The sequence below is a fragment of the Triturus cristatus genome, chromosome 8, assembly GCF_964204655.1.
Source record: "Triturus cristatus chromosome 8, aTriCri1.1, whole genome shotgun sequence".
Taxonomy (NCBI): Eukaryota; Metazoa; Chordata; class Amphibia; order Caudata; family Salamandridae; genus Triturus; species Triturus cristatus.
Window position 1 is genome coordinate 1,524,896,269 of NC_140591.1, and position 12,620 is coordinate 1,524,908,888.

Consider the following 12,620-nt stretch of genomic DNA (forward strand, 5'->3'; position numbering starts at 1 on the left):
GTGCAGAAATTAATAGGCAACTAAGTGATTCTAGTTGTTATGTGAAATTACAAGTGAATCCCTTGGTATCAGCTAATAAACATATTCTTGAGAGACTATCAGTGTGGAAAGAGGAGGGATTAATAGACAATGCAGAATTTAGATATTTATATGTTGAGAACCCAACATACCCTTTTATTTACACTTTGCCTAAGGTGCATAAGTCCAGACTCAACCCACCTGGGAGACCAATAGTCTCTGGTATAGGCAGTATGACAGAACATTTGTCGGAATTTGTTGATTTATTTCTGAAACCCTATGTCACCAATTTGCTATCTTACATAAGAGATACTATGGATGTACTCAATAAATTACAGGATTTGAAATGGGAATCAAATATGAGTCTAGTAACACTAGATGTGGTAGGCTTATATACATGTATTGAACATGATAAAGGTGTGCAGGCATTGAATCATTTTTTGAGTAGTCGGAGTGCAAGTCTGAGAGAACATTCCAAGATGTTAGTGGAAATGAGCCAGCTAATTTTGAATAATAATTTCTTTCTCTTTGAGGAAACGTGGTTCCGTCAGATCAGGGGGACCGCGATGGGCTCTAGGTTTGCTCCCTCTTATGCAAATCTATTTATGGGATGGTATGAGAGGGAGCATGCCTGTGGTAGGGGTGCGGCACAATGGACAGATCATATTTTATTTTGGGTATGTTTTATTGATGATGTTTTAATGATCTGGAGGGGGAATTCAGGTGACTTGAAGGAATACTTGGAGTGCTTGAACACAAATAATTTCAATATTAATTTCACCATGAAACATGATTTTGAAAAATTGGACTTTTTGGATGTGGAATTGTTTGTTGATGGTGATACAATCAATAGCAGATTATTTAGAAAGAGTACAACCACTAACTCGATATTGAGAGCAGAAAGTGCACATGCGGGTGCAGTAACAAGGGGGATTCCTTATGGTGAAATGGTAAGGATTCGAAGAAATTGTAGTACCGAAGTGGACTTTATTAAGGAATTGGATAATCTTGAGAAACGCTTAATCAGCATATGATATCAACAAAAGAATTTGGTTAAGGCCAGACAGAAAATTTTGAGGGTAGATAGAATGAACACTTTGAAACAAAAAAAGGGAATTCAGTCTACTGGGAGGATTGCATTTGTGACCACGTACTGCTCCCAACAAAACCAAATTTATAAGGCTCTAGGAAAGAATTGGGGTCTCTTAAAAGGAGTGACAGGTCTGATGAATGTAATCGGAGACAAGCCTGGGATTGTATTTAAACGCAGTCCTACTATCAAGGAAATGGTGACTAAAAATTATATAGAACCATTTACAGGTGTGAGTAGGACGTTGTTACCACCACCTCCGAATGGCTTCTACACGTGTGGCACCTGTAATGTATGTTACATGGGTATTAACAAGATTAAAGAGTTTTCATACAGCACGAATAAAAAATATCCCATCAGGGAATTTATAAACTGTAACAGTACGGGGGTCATTTATGTTATAGTTTGTACATGCGAAAAAGTTTATATTGGTAGTACAAAGCGCAATTTAATATTGCAAATACAAGAACATAAATGGTCCATCAATAATGAGGACATCAGGTCACCACTTTTTCAGCATATTAAGGGGGCACATCCTATGAGTAAAGATGTAAGATTTCATGGTATAAGGAAAATAGAACTAGGACGTAGAGGAGGAAACTGGGAATTAAAGATCAGACAGGAGGAGGCACGTTGGATTAGTAGATGTAGAACAGTGGAGCTAGGTTTAAACAGTGACTCGGAGCTTCACTACTTTTTGGAATAAAGTAAATTTAGGGGTATCCTCTGCAGATTGTCTTATATGTTGCTGATGTGGACGGGATTAGACTGGATTATTAAGTGGAATTTCTAGCAGGAATCGGAATAGATTGCAGGCGGTATTGGTGATTGAGGACGTTTGCCATTTTATGATTTTTCAGTGTCAACTAATTTTGTATAAATAGGTAGCTGCCCAGAAACATTAAATACTGATCGTTGTGTTGGCATTTTTTGAGGAACTGGTCTGCTGATGTATAGTGGTCTCCTTATAGCATAGAATTTAAGGTGAAGGATATGATAATCCCTACATGATCAGTGTGAATGAACGTTTCGGTAAGGTCGTGATGTACATGAGGAATTGGTAATAAATATTCGATAGTTTTCAAAGGTTATTCGATGGGCGACTGATTGGATATATAGGATTGGGACCGTTTAATAAAGTGATGGTCGGATGGTGAAATTATTAGCGTATTATGCTGAAATTAATATATAGGGAAAGGTGATTATAATGGTGACTTAACTAGTGAACAGGAATAGACGTTTCTTTATTTCCATTTTTCACGGATGTTGGGTTAGACTTAGCGGATCGGATAGAGAGCTATTTGAGCCTTTGTGTAATGAGGCTTTGAAACTATGAACAATTGGTTGCTTCGTTATCGTTAAGAATGGTATTCACACATTGCTACGAATTGGATATAGTTAAACGTGATGTGATTGGAGGTTCGAATTGACGGACCTAAATGTTAAGACTAGAAGAGATATGGTTATGAGATTGGGTGATGAAACGGCCACCGAACTATGTTTTAATCTTAACACAGAGAAAGCTGATTACATTGGTGGAATAATCAGCGAATAGGAATGGGCTTTTCCTTTATTTCCAATCTTTACGGATGTTTGGACAAGCTAAGCGGACCAGAGAGGGAACTGCTTGAGCCCTTATGTAAATGGGTTATTGAATTCAGGAACAATGATTGGTTCGGTAACGTTGGGAACGATGTTTAGATATTGCTTACAATTTGATGTTGTCAAACGTGATTTGATTGGAGGCTTAAACTGGTGGACCAGAATGGAAACACTCGAAGTGACATGGTAATGAGGCCTAGAAATCAGAGCAAATGATTGGTGCTTGAATCTTTCAAAAGGAACTTCAGCGGTTGCAGGGCACAGAGCAGGGCTATCGGACCTCCTACGAGTTACGAGTATATACTATTGCAAGGTATGTGTTTTGAAACAGAGCGCCGCACTTTAATTGTGGAGGATTGGTAGTAGTGATATTAATCGGGTGCCTTTTGGTTTTATATTTAGAAAAATTGTCAGCGAACCGGAGGATAACAACCAAGTTGAAATTGCAGGAATATTGATGGATGTTTGAATGTCTTAAATGGACAATGGTGGTTTCAAGCTACTTAGCATGATTATTGGATCGGATGTGGGAGTTATGAGGATATACTATTACAAGGTACGATATGGTAATGGGACGTGTGAGCTTATCAATGTAGGATAGAAGGAGTGTCATTATTGATGGATCTTTTGTTATATAATTTTTTTTAGACTAACTAATCGTATACAGAAGGATTGAATGGGTTAAAAAAATGGTATTGACAAGAACTAAGCAACGGAGGACTGAACAAGAGTATTGGAGTAAAGGAGAGTTTAGTTCTGTAAGGATTGTTCCATATAATACGGAGGTGAGAAATAATTAAATTTTGGAAATAGTTATGTTGTCGGCAGGATGTTGTGGATTATCCTCCTTTAAACGGAATATGTAAAATAAATGATCGACCATGGGTGGGACCAAGGGTACAACTGGAGAGTCAGGGGATAGAGTAGCAATTGGATTACTATTAGAACGGAAGGAAATTGTTAACACTGTTCTTTCATAAATAGATATTTCTGATTATGATTCAAGGATGGTATTGTCAAATAGGTATATTCTATATACTAGGGATATATTTCTTCCTTGTATAGGTAATTTTGAAGGATTATATACTGAATAATGTATAGTGATACAATGTTCTTTTTTCTTTTTTCCTTTGTTACAGCCCTGATGATGTCCTAGATAGGACGAAACGCGTTGGCTGTATGGCTATATACATTGAGCAATATTTACTCAAAGGATTGAATATATTGTTTGGAATTTTGAATATTGTTTGAATGTTATATTTGAATTAATGTAACAGTTGTACATGTAATGGTTTAGATGAAATCCATTGTATTAGTTTATTGGAATACTATTGAATGATTGATTAAGTGAGAAATAATCAGGAAGGAATCACATAAAGAAATATAAAGAATGAGAAATAAAAACAAATAACATATATTTATTTTTGCACTACAGTATTTATTTGTTTATATTGTGTAATATTATTCCGCTCCTTTCTATTATATTTCAAATGTTTTGTATTTAAGTGGCTTTAACGGTGGGCCATTGGGAAGTGAGCAGGAGACCATTAATTGTAAGGGAATAATAATATCACACTAGATATTACTCTCTGGTGCACACACAGTTGTAACCCTCATCGTTACATTCATATTATTAGATTTATAGGGAGTGTAGCACAGGAGTAGTGTGTTGAATTTGAAATATGGAAGATGATCGTGAGAAACTAGCTGCAGAAGTATTCCAACAGAGTAAGTCATTAAAATCAACAATGAGGAAGGATGTATCCAAGATCAGCCTAAGGGATACGTTTCTAAAATTGGAAAAATTGAAAAAATTAGAATTATCTAAATGGTGGGATGGGGTGACACTTAAAAATTATTTGGACAAAAAAAGAATTCCTAGAGGGCTTAGGATTTTAATTTTCCCTACTTTTGATGATCTGGAGGATGACCATTTGAAGAAGTGAGAGGAGAATTTATATGCTTCATCTTTTACAATGATGGGCATATTAATTAAAAATGCAGAGAGAAAAGTTGAGAAATTGAAACAGCAAATTATTGACTTGGAAAAAGAAATTAAGGATATGAATTTACCGGAATTAACTGACAAGAATGATGTTATTCTGAAGGATGTTATTAATAGACATCAACTTCAAATTAAAGATAAGAAATTGAGTAAATTACGTAGAGACGATAGAGACTATAATCAGGGTAGAGTTTTCACATTTGCAAAGGGTTACGATGAAGTTCCAAAAACAATACAAACTAAAGATAATCTTAATCAAGGCGAATTGAGCTCGGTTCATTATAGTAGTTCGAGTATTTCATCTACTGATGAACCATTACTAGTAGGAGCAGTGGGGGGCGCACCCACCACAAATTCTTCTTTTTCCGAGGAAATTATGAGAATAAAGAGGGGAAAAACAAAACCCACTATAGGAAAAGAAGGGGGAGGAAGCACAGGAAATACAAGAATTGGGACCCGCAGTCAGGTCAAGAACAGAAAGTAGGTGGAGTATTAAATGAAGATCCTATTAGCAATAAGGAGGAAATTGAGGAATGGGAGGTTATCAATCTTTCCACAAGAACTTTGAAATCAGAAGAGTTGAGTGTGCTTAAGAAGGGTCTGTCATTTTGTCCTAAAAATGAATGTAACTATACTGATTTGGAAATAGATCTATTTAAATTTTCAAGATTATTGAAATTGAAGAGTTTTTTTTCTGCACTTGAAAGAAATGCCAATGTTAAATTAGACATTAAAGGTTCAGAAATGACTACTGCAGAGTTGTGTAATGTTCAATTGCTTTTGTCACTGACTGAGGGTGAGAGGTTTGGAATGGATGATGTTGCCTCAATGTTAAATATACAAACGGATTATAGCTGTACCAGTGGATTAAGAACGAAATCTAAATTTATTCCACAGGGTACCCAATTTGCTGCTATTGATATGTATGTCAAATTAACAAAAGAAGAATTTTATAAATTGGAGGATAAGAAACAAAGGGGTGGTTGGCATTTTCAAACTAAGGATAACATAACATGGGAACAACGAGCAGCTCTTAAAAGTTTAAGAAGTGATAAGAATATTGTTATCCGTGAGGCCGATAAAGGCGGAAACATTGTGGTGATGGATAGAAGGGATTATTGTGCAGAAATTAATAGGCAACTAAGTGATTCTAGTTGTTATGTGAAATAACAAGTGAATCCCTTGGTATCAGCTAATAAACATATTCTTGAGAGACTATCAGTGTGGAAAGAGGAGGGATTAATAGACGATGCAGAATTTAGATATTTATATGTTGAGAACCCAACATACCCTTTTATTTACACTTTGCCTAAGGTGCATAAGTCCAGACTCAACCCACCTGGGAGACCAATAGTCTCTGGTAGAGGTAGTATGACAGAACATTTGTCGGAATTTGTTGATTTATTTCTGAAACCCTTAGTCACCAATTTGCCATCTTACATAAGAGATACTATGGATGTACTCAATAAATTACAGGATTTGAAATGGGAATCAAATATGAGTCTAGTAGCACTACATGTGGTAGGCTTATATACATGTATTGAACATGATAAAGGTGTGCAGGCATTGAATCATTTTTTGAGTAGTCGGAGTGCAAGTCTGAGAGAACATTCCAAGATGTTAGTGGAAATGAGCCAGCTAATTTTGAATAATAATTTCTTTCTCTTTGAGGAAACGTGGTTCCATCAGATCAGGGGGACCGCGATGGGCTCTAGGTTTGCTCCCTCTTATGCCAATCTATTTATGGGATGGTATGAGAGGGAGTATGCCTGGGGTAGGGGTGCCGCACAATGGACAGATCATATTTTATTTTGGGTACGTTTTATTGATGACGTTTTAATGATCTGGAGGGGGAATTCAGGTGACTTGAAGGAATACTTGGAGTACTTGAACACAAATAATTTCAATAACAATTTCACCATGAAACATGATTTTGAAAAATTTGAGTTTTTGGATGTGGAATTGTTTGCTGATGGTGATACAATGAATAGCAGATTAGTTAGAAAGAGTACAGCCACTAACTCGATATTGAGAGCAGAAAGTGCACATGCGGGTGCAGTAACAAGGGGGACTCCTTATTGTGAAATGGTAAGGATTCGAAGGAATTGTAGTACCGAAGTGGACTTTATTAAGGAATTGGATAATCTTGAGAAACGCTTAATCACCAGAGGATATCAACAAAATAATTTGGTTAAGGCCAGACAGAGAATTTTGAGGGTAGATAGAATGAACACTTTGAAACAAAAAAAGGGAATTCAGTCTACTGGGAGGATTGCATTTGTGACCACGTACTGCTCCCAACAAAACCAAATTCATAGGGCTCTAGGAAAGAATTGGGGTCTCTTAAAAGGAGTGACAGGTCTGATGAATGTAATTGGAGACAAGCCTGGGATTGTATTTAAACGCAGTCCTACTATCAAGGAAATGGTGACTAAAAATTATGTAGAACCATTTACAGGTGTGAGTAGGACGTGGTTACCACCACCTCCGAATGGCTTCTACATGTGTGGCACCTGTAATGTATGTTACATGGGTATTAACAAGATTAAAGAGTTTTCATACAACACGAATAAAAAATATCCCATCAGGGAATTTATAAACTGTAACAGTACGGGGGTCATTTATGTTATAGTTTGTACATGCGAAAAAGTCTATATTGGTAGTACAAAGCGCAATTTAAAATTGCGAATACAAGAACATAAACGGTCCATCAATAATGAGGACATCATGTCACCACTTTTTCAGCATATTAAGGAGGCACATCCTATGAGTAAAGATGTAAGATTTCATGGTATAAGGAAAATAGAACTAGGACGTAGAGGAGGAAACTGGGAATTAAAGATCAGACAGGAGGAGGCACGTTGGATTAGTAGATGTAGAACAGTGGAGCTAGGTTTAAACATTGACTCGGAGCTCCACTACTTTTTGGAATAAAGTAAATTTAGGGGTATCCTCTGCAGATTGTCTTATATGTTGCTGATGTGGACGGGATTAGACTGGATTATTAAGTGGAATTTCTTGCAGGAATCGGAATAGATTGCAGGCGGTATTGGTGATTGAGGACGTTTGCCATTTTATGATTTTTCAGTGTCAACTAAGTTTGTATAAATAGGTAGCTGCCCAGAAACATTAAATACTGATCGTTGTGTTGGCATTTTTTGAGGAACTGGTCTGCTGATGTATAGTGGTCTCCTTATAGCATTGAATTTAAGGTGAAGGATATGATAATCCCTACATGATCAGTGTGAATGAACGTTTCAGTAAGGTCGTAATGTACATGAGGAATTGGTAATAAATATTGGATAGTTTTTCAAAGGTTATTCGATGGGCGACTGATTGGATATATAGGATTGGGCTGTTTAATAAAGTGATGGTCGGATGGTGAAATTATTAGCGTATTATGCTGAAATTAATATATAGGGAAAGTTGATTATAATGATGACTTAACTAGTGAACAGGAATAGACGTTTCTTTATTTCCGTTTTTCACGGATGTTGGGATAGACTTAGCGGACCGGATAGAGAGCTATTTGAGCCTTTATGTAATGAGGCTTTGAAACTATGAACAGTTGGTTGCTTCGTTATCGTTAAGAATGGTATTCACACATTGCTTTGAATTGGATATAGTTAAACGTGATGTGATTGGAGGTTCGAATTGACGGACCTAAATGTTAAGACTAGAAGAGATATGGTTATGAGATTACTATGTTTTAATCTTAACACAGAGAAAGCTGATTACATTGGTGGAATAATCAGCGAATAGGAATGGGCTTTTCCTTTATTTCCAATCTTAACGGATGTTTGGACAAGCTAAGCGAGCCAGAGAAGGAACTGCTTGAGCCCTTATGTAAATGGGGTATTGAATTCAGGACCAATGATTGGTTCGGTAACGTTGGGAACGATGTTTAGATATTGCTTAGAATTTGATGTTGTCAAACGTGATTTGATTGGAGGCTTAAACTGGTGGACCAGAATGGAAACACTCGAATTGACATGGTAATGAGGCCTAGAAATCAGAGCAAATGATTGGTGCTTGAATCTTTCAAAAGGAGCTTCAGCGCCTTCAGGCCAGAGAGCAGGGCTATCGGACCGGCTGCGAGTTACGAGGATATACTGTTGCAAGGTATGTGTTTTGAAACAGGGCGCCGCACTTTAATTGTGGAGGATTGGTAGTAGTGATATTAATCGGGTGCCTTTTGGTTTTATATTTAGAAAAATTGTCAGCGAACAGGAGGATAACAACCAAGTTGAAATTGCAGGAATATTGATGGATGTTTGAATGTCTTAAATGGACAATGGTGGTTTCAAGCTACTTAGCATGATTATTGGACCGGATGTGGGAGTTATGAGGATATACTATTACAAGGTACGATATGGTAATGGGACGTGTGAGCTTATCAATGTAGGATAGAAGGAGTGTCATTATTGATGGATCTTTTGTTATATAAATTTTTTTAGACTAACTAATCGTATACAGAAGGATTGAATGGGTTAAAAAAATTGTATTGACAAGAACTAAGCAACGGAGGACTGAACAAGAGTATTGGAGTAAAGGAGAGCTTAGTTCTGTAAGGATTGTTCCATATAATACGGAGGTGAGAAATAATTAAATTTTGGAAATAGTTATGTTGTCGGCAGGATGTTGTGGATTATCCTCCTTTAAACGGAATATGTAAAATAAATGATCGACCATGGGTGGGACCAAGGGTACAACTGGAGAATCCGGGGATAGAGTAGCAATTGGATTACTATTAGAACGGAAAGAAATTGTTAACACTGTTCTTTCATAAATAGATATTTCTGATTATGATTCAAGGATGGTATTGTCAAATAGGTATATCGTATATACTAGGGATATATTTCTTCCTTGTATAGGTAATTTTGAAGGATTATATACTGAATAATGTATAGTGATACAATGTTCTTTTTTCTTTTTTCCTTTTTTACAGCCCTGATGATGTCCTAGATAGGACGAAATGCGTCGTCTGTATGGCTATATACATTGAGCAATATTTACTCAAAGGATTGAATATATTGTTTGGAATTTTGAATATTGTTTGAATGTTATATTTGAATTAATGTAACAGTTGTACATGTAATGGTTTAGATGAAATCCATTGTATTAGTTTATTGGAATACTATTGAATGATTGATTAAGTGAGAAATAATCAGGAAGGAATCACATAAAGAAATATAAAGAATGAGAAATAAAAACAAATAACATATATTTATTTTTGCACTATAGCATTTATTTGTCAGACACCTTGTAAATAGCAAAAGAACACACGCACCCATCCGCTGCGTGAAACAGGCCACTCCATCGTACTGTTTAAAATTAATTTATTTCTGGCAAATATAGCATGACGCGTTTCGAGGTAAGAACCTCTTAATCATATGCAGTATTCCAGGGGTGGGTTCATTAGATTATTTAAACGTGACTGAAACATTGAAGAAGGACCAGTGTCCACTCGTTTGTTAAAGAGGCAGTTTATATTTATGATTTTTGATTTTTCATCACGCATACAAAATGCTTTCTTTATTTGTCTTTCATAAAGAGTCTCTCAGGAGATTGCATGATTGTATGTTTCAAATGTGCGATTATGACGCTTTCATTCATGTGCCCCTAGAAGTTAGGACTACAATCCCCAGGATGCCTCTTTCATGTGCATAGTTATCAGTTTCTTCAATGTAAGTCTTGGCAAAACTTCATCATGCATTTACTCGGTGCCACATGCTTAACAAAGCCTTTTACTGGGTTTAGTACCTTTACTGTGGCTGCATCCAATGGTCCGAGTAGCAGGAGAAAGTTCCATAACCATCCCGGTTTCTGTAGATTGTCTCTTGCCTTTGAAGCAAATGTTCATCAGCACGACGTGCTTAAGGACAAATTCCTCAAGCAAACTCTGGCTAATTCAAAATTCATCTCCCAGGTGAGGTGGGCCTCTCAGAGTGGCCCTTCCAATCGTTCCTTTTCAAAGTAAATTGCTTCAGCCGGCGGGCGCTCATATACGGAAATCCAAACAAGCTTTTCTGACAGAGAGAGCGCCACAGCATCTCGAGTCGGGGCCCGTTAGAGGTGTGTCAGACACCTTGTAAATAGCAAAAGAACACACGCACCCATCCGCTGCGTGAAACAGGCCACTCCATCGTACTGTTTAAAATTCATTTATTTCTGGCAAATATAGCATGACGCGTTTCGAGGTAAGAACCTCTTAATCATATGCAGTATTCCAGGGGAGGGTTCATTAGATTATTTAAACGTGACTGAAACATTGAAGAAGGACCAGTGTCCACTCGTTTGTTAAAGAGGCAGTTTATATTTATGATTTTTGATTTTTCACCACGCATACAAAATGCTTTCTTTATTTGTCTTTCATAAAGAGTCTCTCAGGAGATTGCATGATTGTATGTTTCAAATGTGCGATTATGACGCTTTCATTCATGTGCCCCTAGAAGTTAGGACTACAATCCCCAGGATGCCTCTTTCATGTGCATAGTTATCAGTTTCTTCAATGTAAGTCTTGGCAAAACTTCATCATGCATTTACTCGGTGCCACATGCTTAACAAAGCCTTTTACTGGGTTTAGTACCTTTACTGTGGCTGCATCCAATGGTCCGAGTAGCAGGAGAAAGTTCCATAACCATCCCGGTTTCTGTAGATTGTCTCTTGCCTTTGAAGCAAATGTTCATCAGCACGACGTGCTTAAGGACAAATTCCTCAAGCAAACTCTGGCTAATTCAAAATTCATCTCCCAGGTGAGGTGGGCCTCTCAGAGTGGCCCTTCCAATCGTTCCTTTTCAAAGTAAATTGCTTCAGCCGGCGGGCGCTCATATACGGAAATCCAAACAAGCTTTTCTGACAGAGAGAGCGCCACAGCATCTCGAGTCGGGGCCCGTTAGAGGTGTGTCAGACACCTTGTAAATAGCAAAAGAACACACGCACCCATCCGCTGCGTGAAACAGGCCACTCCATCGTACTGTTTAAAATTCATTTATTTCTGGCAAATATAGCATGACGCGTTTCGAGGTAAGAACCTCTTAATCATATGCAGTATTCCAGGGGAGGGTTCATTAGATTATTTAAACGTGACTGAAACATTGAAGAAGGACCAGTGTCCACTCGTTTGTTAAAGAGGCAGTTTATATTTATGATTTTTGATTTTTCACCACGCATACAAAATGCTTTCTTTATTTGTCTTTCATAAAGAGTCTCTCAGGAGATTGCATGATTGTATGTTTCAAATGTGCGATTATGACGCTTTCATTCATGTGCCCCTAGAAGTTAGGACTACAATCCCCAGGATGCCTCTTTCATGTGCATAGTTATCAGTTTCTTCAATGTAAGTCTTGGCAAAACTTCATCATGCATTTACTCGGTGCCACATGCTTAACAAACGAGTGGACACTGGTCCTTCTTCAATGTTTCAGTCACGTTTAAATAATCTAATGAACCCTGGAATACTGCATATGATTAAGAGGTTCTTACCTCGAAACGCGTCATGCTATATTTGGCAGAAATAAATGAATTTTAAACAGTACGATGGAGTGGCCTGTTTCACGCAGCGGATGGGTGCGTGTGTTCTTTTGATATATATATATATATATATATATATATATATATATATATATATATATATATATATATATATATAATGACTCTCGAAAAGCTCTTTCTGGGATGCTTGGACCCTGGGGCACAATCTGGTTTTGTGTATAATAACTGTGACATATTGTTCTAAGACATAGTGTTGTCATTTTGTAATTATTTTTTTATGGCATGCAAAGAATAGAATGATAACTAGAAATCTATGGGCAGTGGCCCGTTTAGGCGAACAACAATTGGGGTTGTTATTATGATGCCCATAATCTGCGCACATTTCGTAAGTACACATTTTTAATGTTACAT